We start from the raw sequence: 13,901 nt of genomic DNA, 5'->3' as shown, positions 1-13,901 counted from the left end.
GTGCAAAGGAAGAGACGCACACTTTGCTTATGCTTCCTCTTCTCACGCGCGGATGCGCTGGATGCGTTGCTTCGCATCCTCACGCGACGCGGACAGAACCGAAGCGCTGCTTCACTTCCTCATGCGGACCAAACCAGGTGTGAACCAAACCGGCTAACAAAAACGAACGGGGTGAACCAAACCGGACTGGCAAAAATGATCCGGGCCGCCCGTAAGCGTGAGGCCCACGAGCTGGGGATTTGCACCGCCCCTGCGCGCGATGATCGCATGCGTCGCGCCCGGTTTATGGATTTCCAGTTCGAACCCCTAAAACCACCTGATTTGGGCTTAGCCCGCGCATACGTGTAGGTCCTCCTTAACTTGACTAAGCTAGCATGGAAGTCTTCCATATATAAAGGCTTCTAAGCTTCTTTAGCTTAGCAATGTGGGACTAAAGGAAATTGAATTAAAAATCCCAACAATCCCCAACTAATTCAAATTATTTTAGTCAAAAACAAAGATATGTTCTAAGGTTTGGTTGCAATGAGCTTTCAGTGAAAATACCTTCCGGTTTGAATTTTCACCTAAGTACACAAATCTTATTCACATAGGTTTGAAGAGAACAGAGTCTTGATCTTAAACCTTTTATATGTGAAGATCAATTGGTAACAACTCATCACTGGCGACGGTTGAATCCTTCTGAGTTGGTGCATTACGGTCATGCCACCGAATCTTGTTTCATAAGTGCTAAGGAGAGTTGCCTAGACCCCCCACACTGCGGCCTCACAGTTACACTTACATAGGTTAGTTCTCCAAGGATGTACTGCAAGCATCCTGTCATTAAGAGCTCCTAAGCTCATCCTTACTAGCAGTCAAGCATCTATCCAGGGAAGAGACTATGAGATTACATCTCAATCAATTTGATGCCTACGTTTCACCCTTATAGCTTGTTTGTACCACATTGAACCTATTTTTTGGAATCTCCAATCAGATAGGTTGGGTTGCCGCTATAGATGAAACCAGGATAGGCCTCAGTCTCATTCCCTTACTGGATCTCTTGATTTTCTCATAATCAAGTCTTTTAGTGAGTGGATCAGCAATATTGTCTTTTGAACTTACAAAGTCCAATGACACCACTCCAAGAGACACTAGCTCACGAATAGACTTCAATCTTATTCGTACATGTCTCTTCTGTTTCTGATTATACTTGGAGCTTCTAATCTGAGCTATTGTTGTTTGATTATCACAGTGCACTGAAATAGAAGGTATTGGCTTCATCATCAAGGGAATTTCAGAAAGAAGACCCTTAAATCAATCAGCTTCAGTTACTGTGGTATCCAAAGCATACAATTCTGCCTCAGATGTAGACCGGGTTATAATTGTCTGTTTAACAGACCTCCAAGCAACTGCACCGCCTCCAAGTGTAAAGACATAACCAGTAACGCTTTTATACTCAGCAGTGTCAGCTATCCAACTAGCATCACTATATCCCTCCAGGACTGCAGGGAATCTCCCATACCACAAGCCCAAGGATATAGTGCCTTTCAGATATCTGTGTACGCTATCTAATGCATCCCAATGCGTTCTGTCCGGATAGCTGGTAAACCTGCTCAATTTCGTTATAGCAAAAGAAATATCAGGTCTAGAACAATTAGCTAAATACATTAGACTACCTATTATTTGTGAGTATCTTAATTGAGACATTGTCACACCACTATTATTCTTGTGGAGAGTTTTTGAAGGGTCATATGGTGTGACAACAGATTTAACTTGGATATAGCCATATTTCTCTAATACTTTCTCAACATAGAGTGACTGAGAAATTGCTATTCCATCAGTTGATCGAGTCAACTTCAGCCCTAAAATCATATCAACACAACCTATATCCTTCATATCAAACTTACCACTTAAGAGGGCCTTAGTCTCTTTTATAATAGAAAGGTTAGTTCCAAACAGTAGAATATCATCTACATATAAACATAGGATAATATAATTATCACCTTTCATTTTAGCATATACACATTTATCAGAGTCATTCACTTCAAAGCCAAATGATAGCATAGCTCTATCAAATTTTTCGTGCCACTGCTTTGGGGCTTGCTTCAAACCATAAAGAGATTTGACTAACCTACAAACTTTGTTCTCATTTCCAGAAACTACATATCCCTCAGGTTGATCCATATATATCTCTTCTTCAAGATCTCCATTAAGGAATGTCGTTTTGACATCCATTTGATGGATCTCAAGATGATATATGGACGCCAATGCTATTAACACTCGGATTGTAGTAATTCTTGTAACAGGAGAATAAGTGTCAAAATAGTCAATCCCTTCTTTCTGTTTGAATCCCTTAGCAACTAGGCGGACTTTGAATTTATCTACTGACCCATCAGGTTTTAGTTTTCTTTTAAACACCCATTTACATCCTATAGTGTTACACCCAGGAGGTAAATCGACCAACTCCCAAGTGGCATAAGAGATAATAGAGTCCATTTCACTTTTAATGCCCTCTTTCCAGTGCTTAGCTTCAGGAGAAGCCATAGCATCTCTATATGTCACAGGGTCACCTTCTATATTATAGGTGATAAAGTCCTGGCCTAAATCTGTAGACACACGTTGCCTCTTGCTCCTTATCGGTTCTGTATACTCACTAGATTCATCTAGTCTAGAGTGACTTGAGGAAGGTGTACCCACTACGGATAATGGGACCTCTACGGAAGAAGTCTCATTTCTAGTAGGAATACTAGATTGAGGTGTTCTCGTCTTCATAGGAAATATATCCTCAAAAAATGTAGCATCGCGAAGTTCTACAATAGTATTTGCATCTATTCCAGGAATTTCTGATTTAATAATCAGGAACCTATATGCAATACTATTTTAAGCATAACCCAAGAAGATACCATTTACGGTCTTTGGACCAAGTTTTTTCCTTCTGTGTTCAGGTACTAGTACCTTTGCCAGGCACCCCCACACTTTAAGGTATTTCAAACTTGTCCTTCGGCCTTTCCAAAGCTCATATGGGGTTTTATCCCTTGACTTCATTGGGACTCTATTTAGCACATGACATGCAGTGTATAGAGCCTCCCCCCACATAAAGTTGGGTAACCCAGAACTGCCTAACATGGAATTAATTATATCTTCAAGGGTTCGATTTTTTCGTTCTGCTATACCGTTGGATTGAGGACTATATGGAGCAGTTACCTCATGGATTATACCTGTATCTTGACAAAATTTTTGAAACAGGTTCGAGGTAAATTCTCCACCTCTATCAGACCTTAACCTCTTAATAGTTTTATCGGTTTGATTCTCGGCTTCAGATTTAAAAATCATAAATTTATCTAAAGCTTTATCCTTGGTTTTTAGCAAATAACATAACAATAACGAGAGTGATCATCAATGAAGGTAATGAAATACGTTTTATGGTCTCTCGTTATTACACCGTTAAACTCACAACAGTCAGTATGAATCAATTCTAAAATATCAGAATTTCTATCAACTGATTTGAAGGGTTTACAGGGTTGTTTATATTGCACACAAATTTCACATTTTTTCTTATCATTTATAGCATGCTTAGGGATCATGTCAAGATTCATCATCCTTTTTATGGTATTAAAATTGACATGTCCTAATTTGTCATGTCACAGATCATAAGACTCAATGTTATATGAACAACCAATATCAGAAGTTTTATTTAAAGTAGCATTTTCTACATTGAGTTTAAATAAACCTTCATTAAGGTAACCTTTTCCAATAAAGGTTCATAAATGTAATATTATAACTTTATTACATTTGAAGTTCAACTCATAACCAGCACAGACTAACTTTGATCCGCTAATCAAATTCCGACGGACCGCTGGAACATGATGCACCTCATGCAGTGACAGGACTTTTCCAGAGGTGAACCTCAGGTCAACTTGTCCTATCCCAAACACCCTGGCTGCAGAATGGTTCCCCATGGTCACGGAAGTGCCTTCAATTACCTGATAAGTAAGGAAGGCAGAGTGATCAGCACAACAGTGTACATTAGCACCTGTATCAACTAACCATTCATTGGGTTGATAAATCAAGTTTAGTTCGGGTTTGAAGGTAACAAACCTATCGCTGGTGTCGTCACTAGCAGTCACGACATTTACTTGTGCCTTGGTGTTGGACGTATTTCTTTGGTTTTTCTCCTTGTCCTTTCGCTTAGGGCAGAATTTGGCATAATGTTCAACCTGTACACATGCCCAGCAAGGCTTAGGTTTGGTTCCAGTTTTCTTTTGAACCTTTGGGTTGGGTTTCATCTTGTTTTTCATTTTCTGTTTTTTGAATTTCTTCTTATCAGATGAGACTACTACATTCGCCTTTGGAATAAAATCCATAGGCATTCTTGTATCATCATTTTTATGTTGCTTCTGATGTTCTTCTTCGATATTTAAGGCAATCATCAAATCTTCGAGAGAGATTTTACCTCTCCGATGTTTAAGAGTCATGCCAAAATCTTTCCAACTCGGAGGCAATTTTTCGATGATTGACAAGACCTGAAATTTTTCAGGTAATGACATATCTCCTTTATTGGTGCAACCTTAGGTCAAGGTTGACCTGGTTGACCCGACTCGAGTTGACTTGACTCGAGTTGTATTTTGATGTTTGACTTGGGAAGATTCTTGATGCAACCTTAGGTCAAGATTGACCTAGTTGAGTTGTATGTTGATATTTGACGTTCTATTCTTGATGTTTGACAAGAATAGATGTTTGGGAGATTGTTGGTGCAACCGTAGGTCAAGGTTGACCTGGTTGACCTGATTCGGAAAAAAGTCCAAGTATGGAGACTTGGCAACGGAAAAGTCCAAGCAGGGAGCTTGGCACCGGAAAAGTCCAAGTATGGAGACTTGGCAACGGAAAAGTCCAAGCAGGGAGCTTGGCACCGGAAAAGTCCAAGTATGGAGACTTGGCACTGGAAAAGTCCAAGTATGGTGACTTGGCACGGAGAAGTCCAAGCAGGGAGCTTGGCACAAGGGAAAGTCCTGGTGAGTGAAGCCAGGCAGTGAGAAAGTCCTAACTGGGATGTTAGGCGGTGTGGAAATCCTGGTGAGTGAAGCCAGGTAAAAGGGATGTTAGGCAGTTGGAAAGTCCTGGTGAGTGAAGCCAGACAATGGGAAAGTCCTAACAGGGATGTTAGGCAGTGTGGAAATCCTGGTGAGTAAAGCCAGGTGAAAACCCTAGTGAGTGAAGCTAGGTGAAAGTCCTGGTGAGTGAAGCCATGCAAGGGAAAATCCAGATGGATCAAGGGTGATCGGACATCTGGTGTTGGAAAGTCCAAGTAGATCAAGGGAGTGATCGGATACTTGGCACGAAGAGGAAAATCCAGATGGATCAGAGATGATCGGACATCTGGTGTGGAAAAGTCTAAGTGGGTCAAAGGGATTGACCGGACACTTAGCGGGGAGTGCTAGCAGGTCAAGGGAGTGACCAGATGCTAGGGATGATGTACCAACAGGTCAAGGTTGACCGGATGTTGGTGTGGAAGCCTTAGGTTTAGGGCTGAGAAGTTTGGATCGGTCTGGTGACCGATCCAGTGATACTGCGTTTGCCCTGATCGGTCTGGTGACCGATCAGAATCAGATCAGTGGCTCACTGATTGAAATCTGATCGGTCTGGAGACCGATCAGGACCTCGCGAGAAGAAAGCCGTGGATCGATCTGCTGACCGATCCACCCATGGCCTGATCGGTCGGCAGACCGATCAGGCATAGATCAGTGGCTGAGGAACCGAAGCCTGATCGGTCTATGGACCGATCAGGATGTTTCCTGATCGGTCCATAAGACCGATCAGGAGACGCCGATCAGACGAGGGACCGAAGCCTGATCGGTCCATGGACCGATCAGGGATCTAGCCGTTGCGACGCAACGGCTAGTTCTCTGCTCTTCTTCTTCTCAGGTATAAAAGAGGGCTACAGGACTTCGGTGAAAGTTACTTCTGGAGCTACTTCTTCTTCCTTCTGGAAGTTCTCTCCTGCCTGAAGCTTCTGCTTCTTCTTCCTGCTGAGCTTTGTTGAGCTCGTTGGGTGCTAAAGCTTCGCGTGAGCTTCCTGTTGCTGGTTTTCTAGCTAGGCTTGGATCCGAGAAGCTGCTGCTTCACCAGGGTTCCTGCTGACTTCAAGAAGGCAAGCAAGTGTTGTTTACATTTCTGTTCTTGTTTTCTTGTTCCTATTTGTACTCCTATTGCTGTTGCAAAGATTGTGGTGAGGTTTCTCCACCCACAAGGAGTATCTATTAGCCGGGTTTCCGGGGACTCATCCACCGACGGATTGGTAGGCTTCGTCCACCTTACGGACACGCCGAGGAGTAGGAGTTCATCTCCGAACCTCGTTATATGGTTTGTCTTTCTTCTCCTGTTTTCTTTCTACGTTGTATTTCCGCTGCACTAACCTAATCGTAGGAAGAAACGCGAGCAATTGGGGTCGGCTATTCACACCCCCCTCTCTAGCCGTACGAAGGATCCTAACATCCTTCAGCAAGACCATGAATTTGGACTTGGAATTCATGTGTCTGCTCTATCACAGATTTGCCTTCAACCATTTTGAATTTTAGGAATTTTGCCACAGTGTACTTTTCTAAACCAGAATCTTCAGAGTTGTATTTTTTATCCAAAGATTTCCACAGCTCTTTAGCTGAAGCGGTTGAACAGTACACATCAAATAGTGCGTCTGAGAGGGCAGATAGGATTCTCCCATGGCAGAGATAATCCCTTTGCTTAAACATCTCTAAGGCAGCACTACGGGCATGTTCCTCTTCATTGGGTGAAGGAGGGTCTGTTTCTATAACAGAGAATAGCCCTAGCGTAGTAAGCCAAAATTTCATTCGTTGTTGCCAACGTCTGAAGTTTTGCCCGAAAAATCTTTTGGGTCGGGCGCTAGCCTCATCAGACCCCGTTACCCTATCGTTCATCATGTTTATTGATGCTACAATAAATTCTCTAAAATTGTAATAGAACTAATTACGCTAATACAGTAATCTATAATTGCACCAATAAATGATGAGCATGCAATAAACGTTAATAACAATAAGGGTTAAGAAATTGTGTATCTCCGGTCGAAGCGTCGGACGTGCCGACTATCTTTAGAGAATTTATTGCCGCCCACGATGCAGAGGCTCTCCGGAAAAATCCTCCCAAGATCCGACAACCGCTCGCGTCGCTCGTAGGTGCACTCCAAAACGAGCACCGCACTCGGACTCAACCTCAGGCCTCAGAACAACTCGGAAAGAAGGAAGAAAAAGTAGAAAGCAAGGAAGAAGGAATGCTTTGCTTTCTGGAGTGAGTTGAGAAGCAGTGCAGAGGAAGAGACGCACACTTTGCTTATGCTTCCTCTTCTCACGCGCGGATGCGTTGCTTCGCATCCTCACGCGGACCAAACCAGGTGTGAACCAAACCGGACTGGCAAAAACGATCTGGGCCGCCCGTAAGTGCGAGGCCCACGAGCTGGGGATTTACACCCCCCCTGCGCGCGATGATCGCGTGCGTCGCGACCGGTTTATGGATTTCCGGTTCGAACCCCCTGAAACCACCTGATTTGGGCTTAGCCCGCGCATGCGTGTAGATCCTCCTTAACTTGACTAAGCTAGCATGGAAGCCTTCCATATATAAAGGCTTCTAAGTTTCTTTAGCTTAGCAATGTGGGACTAAAGGGAATTGAATTAAAAATCCCAACAGAGTTAGCCTACTGTGAGAACCAGACCTGAATATAACCTAACTGTGAAACCTGACCAGTCGGAGCACGTCAGACATCGCTCCGATGGTACATCCTGATTCAGATCTGAGATCCTGATCTGTATCGTGCATCATGCGACTGATGACATCAGGCAATCCTACCTCTTCTTTTTCTAACTACTCACTGTCACGTCCTCCTGACTGTTGACTGTTACGTCTCCTTAACTTTTGACTGTCACGTCTTCTTGACTTCCGTTGGTCGGGCCTTATCATTATTCACTGTATCACTGTTCATACATCTTAACAACCCTTCTTCCCCACTCTGTACATAGATGCAGTGCTCTAGGAGCAGGATCACTAACCAACGTTTCATGGCTGCGAGGAACACCTTCAACTCATCAGTGTTTGATCTATAGATATGCCTTGATTGTTGCACTCTAATATCATGTACAATATGCTGGTTTTATGATGTAAAAGTGTTGGAATTTTGTGTATGTGGTCTTATGTAGATTGAGACGGCTTTGCATGACAATCTAGTGGAATAGGCGGTTGATTATGAATGCAAGATTGCCGAAGCTCAGACAATGATGGAAGAAGCACAACAAAAATTAAAATTGGTTGAGGCTGAAAGAAAGCTACTTGCCGCAGAATCTTTGGAAAAAGAATCAGCCCGAACACACAATTCTACATTATGAACATAAGATGATATTTCAGCTCGGGAAGATGATCTCAAGAGGCGTCATGCTACTTTTAAGTCAGAGTAAGTTGTTCTTCTGGCTGTTTTTCAGTATTGATCTTTTATGAAGGAGCTTCTTTGCGTTCATCATTGTAAAACCAATTGTCAATGACATTCTGTTTTCCCATATCGGCATTTTCTCATCCAATATTTCTGGAAAATAAAATTGCTCGCAAAGATTCACTTTTGTTGTTTGTATTCTGGTTTTGCCACTTGCAACATATGCTCTGTTAGTTTTGGGTTGAATCATGTTATTGTGTATCGATATTTCAATTTCAAAATTATCTAGTTAATTTATATTGTGTACAGTTTAGCAGATTCTATTTGTCTTTCTGATTCTCAACTCAACTATATTATAGGTGTGATAATAAGGAAAATGAGATGAATCTTCAAAAACAAGCCTTATATGAGAGCCAGAAATTGTGAAATCGGAGGGAGGAATTCATCTTTGAAAGGACCAAAGAGTTAAATTGCATTGAGAAATCCAACTTGGATTTAGAAGCTGCTGCTCTAGCAACTAGAGGCCATTGTTAAGTGCGAAACAAAGCTTGCTAAAAAAGAGCAGGAGTTGCTTGTTTTACAGGAAAATATTTTGTGCAAAGATAGGTGATGAATTCTTGGTTCTGGGGTTTAACCATTTTTTGTTTAAAGATTTTGTTGCATTGTATAGAAAGTCTTAACAATTATGACTAGTTCCTTTCATTACTAGGTGTTGAATTCTTTTATTATTATGCTTGTAGGATGAAATTCAAAGAATTAGGGTAGCACATGAAGCTCTTTTGAAGAAGAGAAAAAGTGAGTTGAAAAATGAAATTGAACAGTGGTATCTAAAGTTGAAGAACGAAGTGGAGGCTAAAAAATCTGCAGTTGAGGATGTTCTCTCTGCTAGAGAAATTGCTATTCGTGAAAGAGAAGGTGCTGTTGATTTGCAGCTTTCTGAGTTAGCTGAGAAGCAAGAAAACGTTGCCAACAAAATGAAATTGCATGAGGAGAGAGAATAGAGTTTAATTTGTTCACAAAGAGAAGCAGAGGTTGCAGTTCAAAAGGAAAGTGAAAGTATCCTTGAGCTGAAGGTAGATCTTGAGAAAAGTAAAGCTAGTTTCGAAGATAAGAAGAAAGAGATTCTTCTTTTGGAAGAAATGTTAGAAATCATCATAGGAGAGAGAAATAAGTTGCGTGTTCTAGAAAATGAATTTAAAGGAGAAATTGATGGTCTCATAGCCCAGAAACTAGTACTTCTTGCTGAAACTGAAAGATGGAAAGCTGAAAAGGAGAAATTTGAGCCAGATTGGGAACTTATTGAAGAAAAAATAGACGACCTAAATAAAGAAACAGAAAAGTTTGAGGGGTAAACATTCGGTTAATTCAATTAATTTAATTAATTTGATATTAATTTTGTATAATTTTTTTTTATTGTTATTTTAAATAAATTTAATTTATTCGGTGTTAACTGAAATAGCTAATTCAGTTAATTCAGTTTTAGTAAAACTTTAATTTGATTCGGTTAATCAACACTAATTCGATTTTCGATTAATTCGGTTAATTTATGAACTGAATTAACCGAATGTTCACCCCCCCGCTTGAGGAAGAGAGAAAAGCAGTTGCTCAGTACCTCAAGAAAGAAAAGGAAAGCATAAAGCTGGAGAAGGACAACCTTCATAATAAGTTCAAGAGAGAGTGTGAGCATTTGTCTAGTGAGAGGGAAGAATTTTTCCAATAAATGAATAGACAGCATTCAGATTGGTTTGCTAAGAATCAGCATGTTACCTGACAATAATGCAGATATTCATTCTGAACAAATTCTGAAGTCACAGAAAAGAGCTAGGCAAAATGGAAATTCTTCTAACCGGTATTTCTTTTCTTTACCTATATGTTTAATCCACCTTGATTAAGCATATACACATGTCAAAGGGATTTGTCTGTTTCTTTTTGATGTTATAAACCATCATCATAATCTAAATTCATTTGTTCAACTGAAAAGCGAGGTTAAATCACAACTAGAAAGCGAGGAATTTGAATCAGTGCTGCATAAGCAGAAATCAGCTTCGGAAGATTCATGTAATTTTCAAAGATAAGGAGCCACAGATTGAAATGACAGTGCCAAAATTTGACATAATAGAAAAAGGTTGTGATGCAAAAGGATTTCAAACAATGCACAAGGCAAGCAGAAGAAAAACTAAGACATACAACATAATTATGATTATTAATAGGCTTTGAAAAGGTAAAAACAAAAAAGTTATTTTCACAAGCTATATGTTCAGCATTCAAGTTAACATCTAATCTCTACAATGAGCATAATTGAGGTCATCAGCTTATAAGGAAGTTCCAGAGTTTTTGTTTCACATATAATAACGTTCCAATCATCACCATCCTCTTCATCTTCTAGTTTATCAGCATCTTGGTCGATCTCTTGCTTGTTAAGCGTGTCATTATTCTTAACAACAAGATCGCTGACAGACTGAAATGCAAGAAAGAAATTTGTCACTGAATAGTAAGTCTTAGAATATAATTGTGTTGAGTTGCATAGACAGACCATTATGTTCCAAGCTAAGACTTGCTAGTCAGTGACAAATTTCCTTTTTGCATTTTAGTTTGCCAATGATCTTGTTGTTAAGAACAATGACATGTTTAACATGCAAGAGACCGATCAAGATGCTGATGAATTGGATTGAAGAGGACGGTGATGATGGAACATCATCATCTATGAAATAAAAATTCTGGAACTTCCTTATTAACCTCATGACCTCGATTATCAATGAGATTAGATGTTAACTTGAATACTGAACAAATAGCTTGTGAGAATAATTTTCTTTCTATTTTTACCTTTTCAAAGCTTGTAAATGATTGTCATTAATTATATTGCTTATCTTAGCTTTTCTTCTTTGTTTAGGATGTATTTAGCAGTCCCATATTTGTCTCAGAATCTTTTTAATGACTATAACAAAGTTTGAGTGGTTTTTGCTACTTGCTCAACTGTTCTATGATGGTGACCTGTCAAATGATTGCGATGTCATGTAAACCGACTGGAAATGCATATTGACATCAAGTTCTTCACTATAAATGCAGTGGTGGTATCCACGTCATTATTATTCATTTGAAGTAGACATTTTTCTTTTCTTTTCTTTTCCATGGTTGAATTTGGATCAAGTCTACAACTAGGCCACGCAATTCTACAACAACCAAATCATGGAAAGCAGCAGACAAAAGACTGTTTTTTTTAAAGGACTCAAGAACACAGCATCATTGCAGGAAGGACAGAGAGCTGTTTTGCCCAACCCTACTGACAGACCCGGCTCTTCTACCTTAAAGATAATTCATTTTTAAATTAACATATTTCTTTCTTTTTTTATTATTATTCTGATTCTCATTTTATTTTATAATTAGTAATACTATTCTTATAAAACATAATAAATTCTTTTTTCCTCAATATTTCTTAAAAATCCTTATAGTTCTCTCAATACATTGTGCCCTTTTCTTTTTTCATCAACGATTTTACATATTTCTTCTTCCTCACCTATGATACTTGCAGAGAATGTTCTTCTTTTCCTTTGCCGATAATATTTCTTCCTTACTCTTTCTTTTTATTTCTCGATAATAATATGAATTAAAGATTTTTTATCATAAAATACAAAGTAAAATGCATTTGTGAAAATAAAATTTTTTAAATTAAAATTAATAAAGTCTATTTGACATTCTTACTAAAAAGATTAAATAATTTAATAATTTTATTAATAAAAATAAAATTATTATCAAAATACTCGTCAGAAAACTAAATTTTATATCAAAAATTAATTTTTTAAAAAAATAATATTTAATTCTTTTTAATGACTAATTTTAAAAATATTTTTTTAAAATTATTATTTTCGGTCCCAAATATAAATGAAAATGTTAAAGAAAATTAAAAATATATTTAAAAAAATTATTTTTTAATTTTTTTTGCCTAGGGCCTCAAGGAATCTTGAGACGGCCCTGCCTACTGGCATCCTTTCCTTCTCGGGTCATCGTAAAATATAATGATATTTACCCTTTTATTCTTTTCCTTATTCTTTATTCATGTTTTTTTTATTTTAATTATTTTAAGTTTTGTTTTTTAAACTAATTTTATTTTTTATCAGTTTTATTTTTTAATAACTTTTTTATTATATATTTTAATCTTTCTTTATTTTTTATCTTAGATTTTAAGAGTTATTATTTATAAAAATTTAAATAGTATAAAAATATGGATCAAAATAAAAATTATATATATATATATATATATATATATTTTGAAGGGGCAGTGCCACGTTTTATTTTGTTTTGTTTTGTTTTATTTTATTAATTTTTGCTTTTTTAATCATTTTTTTATAATTTTAATTCTTTTTAAATTTTTTTATTATATATTTATAATTATTTATTTTTTTATCTAGATTTTCGCACACATTCCTTTCCTAGTCCCATCATATTATTTACCTTTATATCATTTTTTTTAAAAGTATTTTCTCGGTAAAAATATCATGCTTTTTTTATATTTGTAATATGAGATTGGATCTTTTGTCCTCAATTTTCTCTGTCCTCCAATCCCACTTGTCGCCTCGAGTTCACTACTGGCGGCCTCTAATCGTCACCCCAATCAGAACTATACCCTAAAGGAAGGTGAACCCGGGGGTCGCTATCAGGGCGATGGACGTTGAATTCGGCCGAATTTAAGCAAGGACTTAAATCGTCGACGAAAAAAAGTTTACTCAAATCCGACCGAATTTCGAGGTTGATCGCGTCGATGGCGATCACATTCACCTTCCTCCTAGGATATAGTTTTAATTGGAACAGCGGCCGGAGGCCGCCAATGATGTCGCCGACAATGGGGTGGGGCAATGAGTGGGACACGGGGACAAGTGATATTGGGATAGAGGATTCGATATTTTATAATTTTTGTTTTTTTTAATAGTAGATTTTATAGATTATTATTTATAAAAAATTTAAAAAGTAAAATATGGATAAAAAATTTAAAAAAATTGATCAAAAAATAATAAATAAAATTTATTTTAAAAAATAAAACTAAGGAAGTAAATAAAATTGAAAAAAATAAAATTAAGAAAGTAAATAAAATTGGAAAAAAATAAAATACCTTGCTATTTTAAAAAAAAGGGGTAAAAAGGTCATTTAATAGGGGAGAGAGGGGGTGTGCTGTCAAAGGGGAGGGGTGGGATTGGGAAAAGCAATTTACATTACAGCAGCAGGTGCACTGCTCCATGGGTAACTTTTTTCTGTGGGCTTTGGATGGTGGTTTTGTAGGGTTAAATTAGGTTGCAGGTTTCAATTTTAGGAGAAAGATTGGAAAAGAAGAAAAGTGTTTCTGGATCAACTCTGGCTGCTGCTTGTTGAAGTCTTTCATTGACTATTTGCCAAAGTTCATTGGTGAACACCCATTGTTGACTACTAGTTCTTCATAAAAATCTATATCCAGCTTACTGTAGGTAATATTAATCTCTTAGATTATTAAAGTTTAACAGCAGCATGC

The 13,901-nt window shown here is 38.1% G+C and overlaps 1 long non-coding RNA gene across 1 annotated transcript; it reads left to right on the top strand.

The window, feature by feature from the left end:
- The first annotated feature begins 7,998 nt into the window (after positions 1 to 7,998).
- Positions 7,999 to 9,748, top strand: LOC122040306. Its single transcript, XR_006128579.1, has 3 exons — positions 7,999 to 8,428; positions 8,764 to 9,010; positions 9,145 to 9,748. It is a non-coding gene; the product is annotated as an uncharacterized LOC122040306 (long non-coding RNA).
- The last annotated feature ends 4,153 nt before the right edge of the window (positions 9,749 to 13,901 follow it).

This window comes from Zingiber officinale, chromosome 2A (genome assembly GCF_018446385.1).
Source record: "Zingiber officinale cultivar Zhangliang chromosome 2A, Zo_v1.1, whole genome shotgun sequence".
In the NCBI taxonomy this organism is placed as follows: Eukaryota; Viridiplantae; Streptophyta; class Magnoliopsida; order Zingiberales; family Zingiberaceae; genus Zingiber; species Zingiber officinale.
The sequence above is the reverse complement of the archived record's forward strand: the minus strand, read 5'-3'. Positions and strand labels throughout refer to the sequence as shown.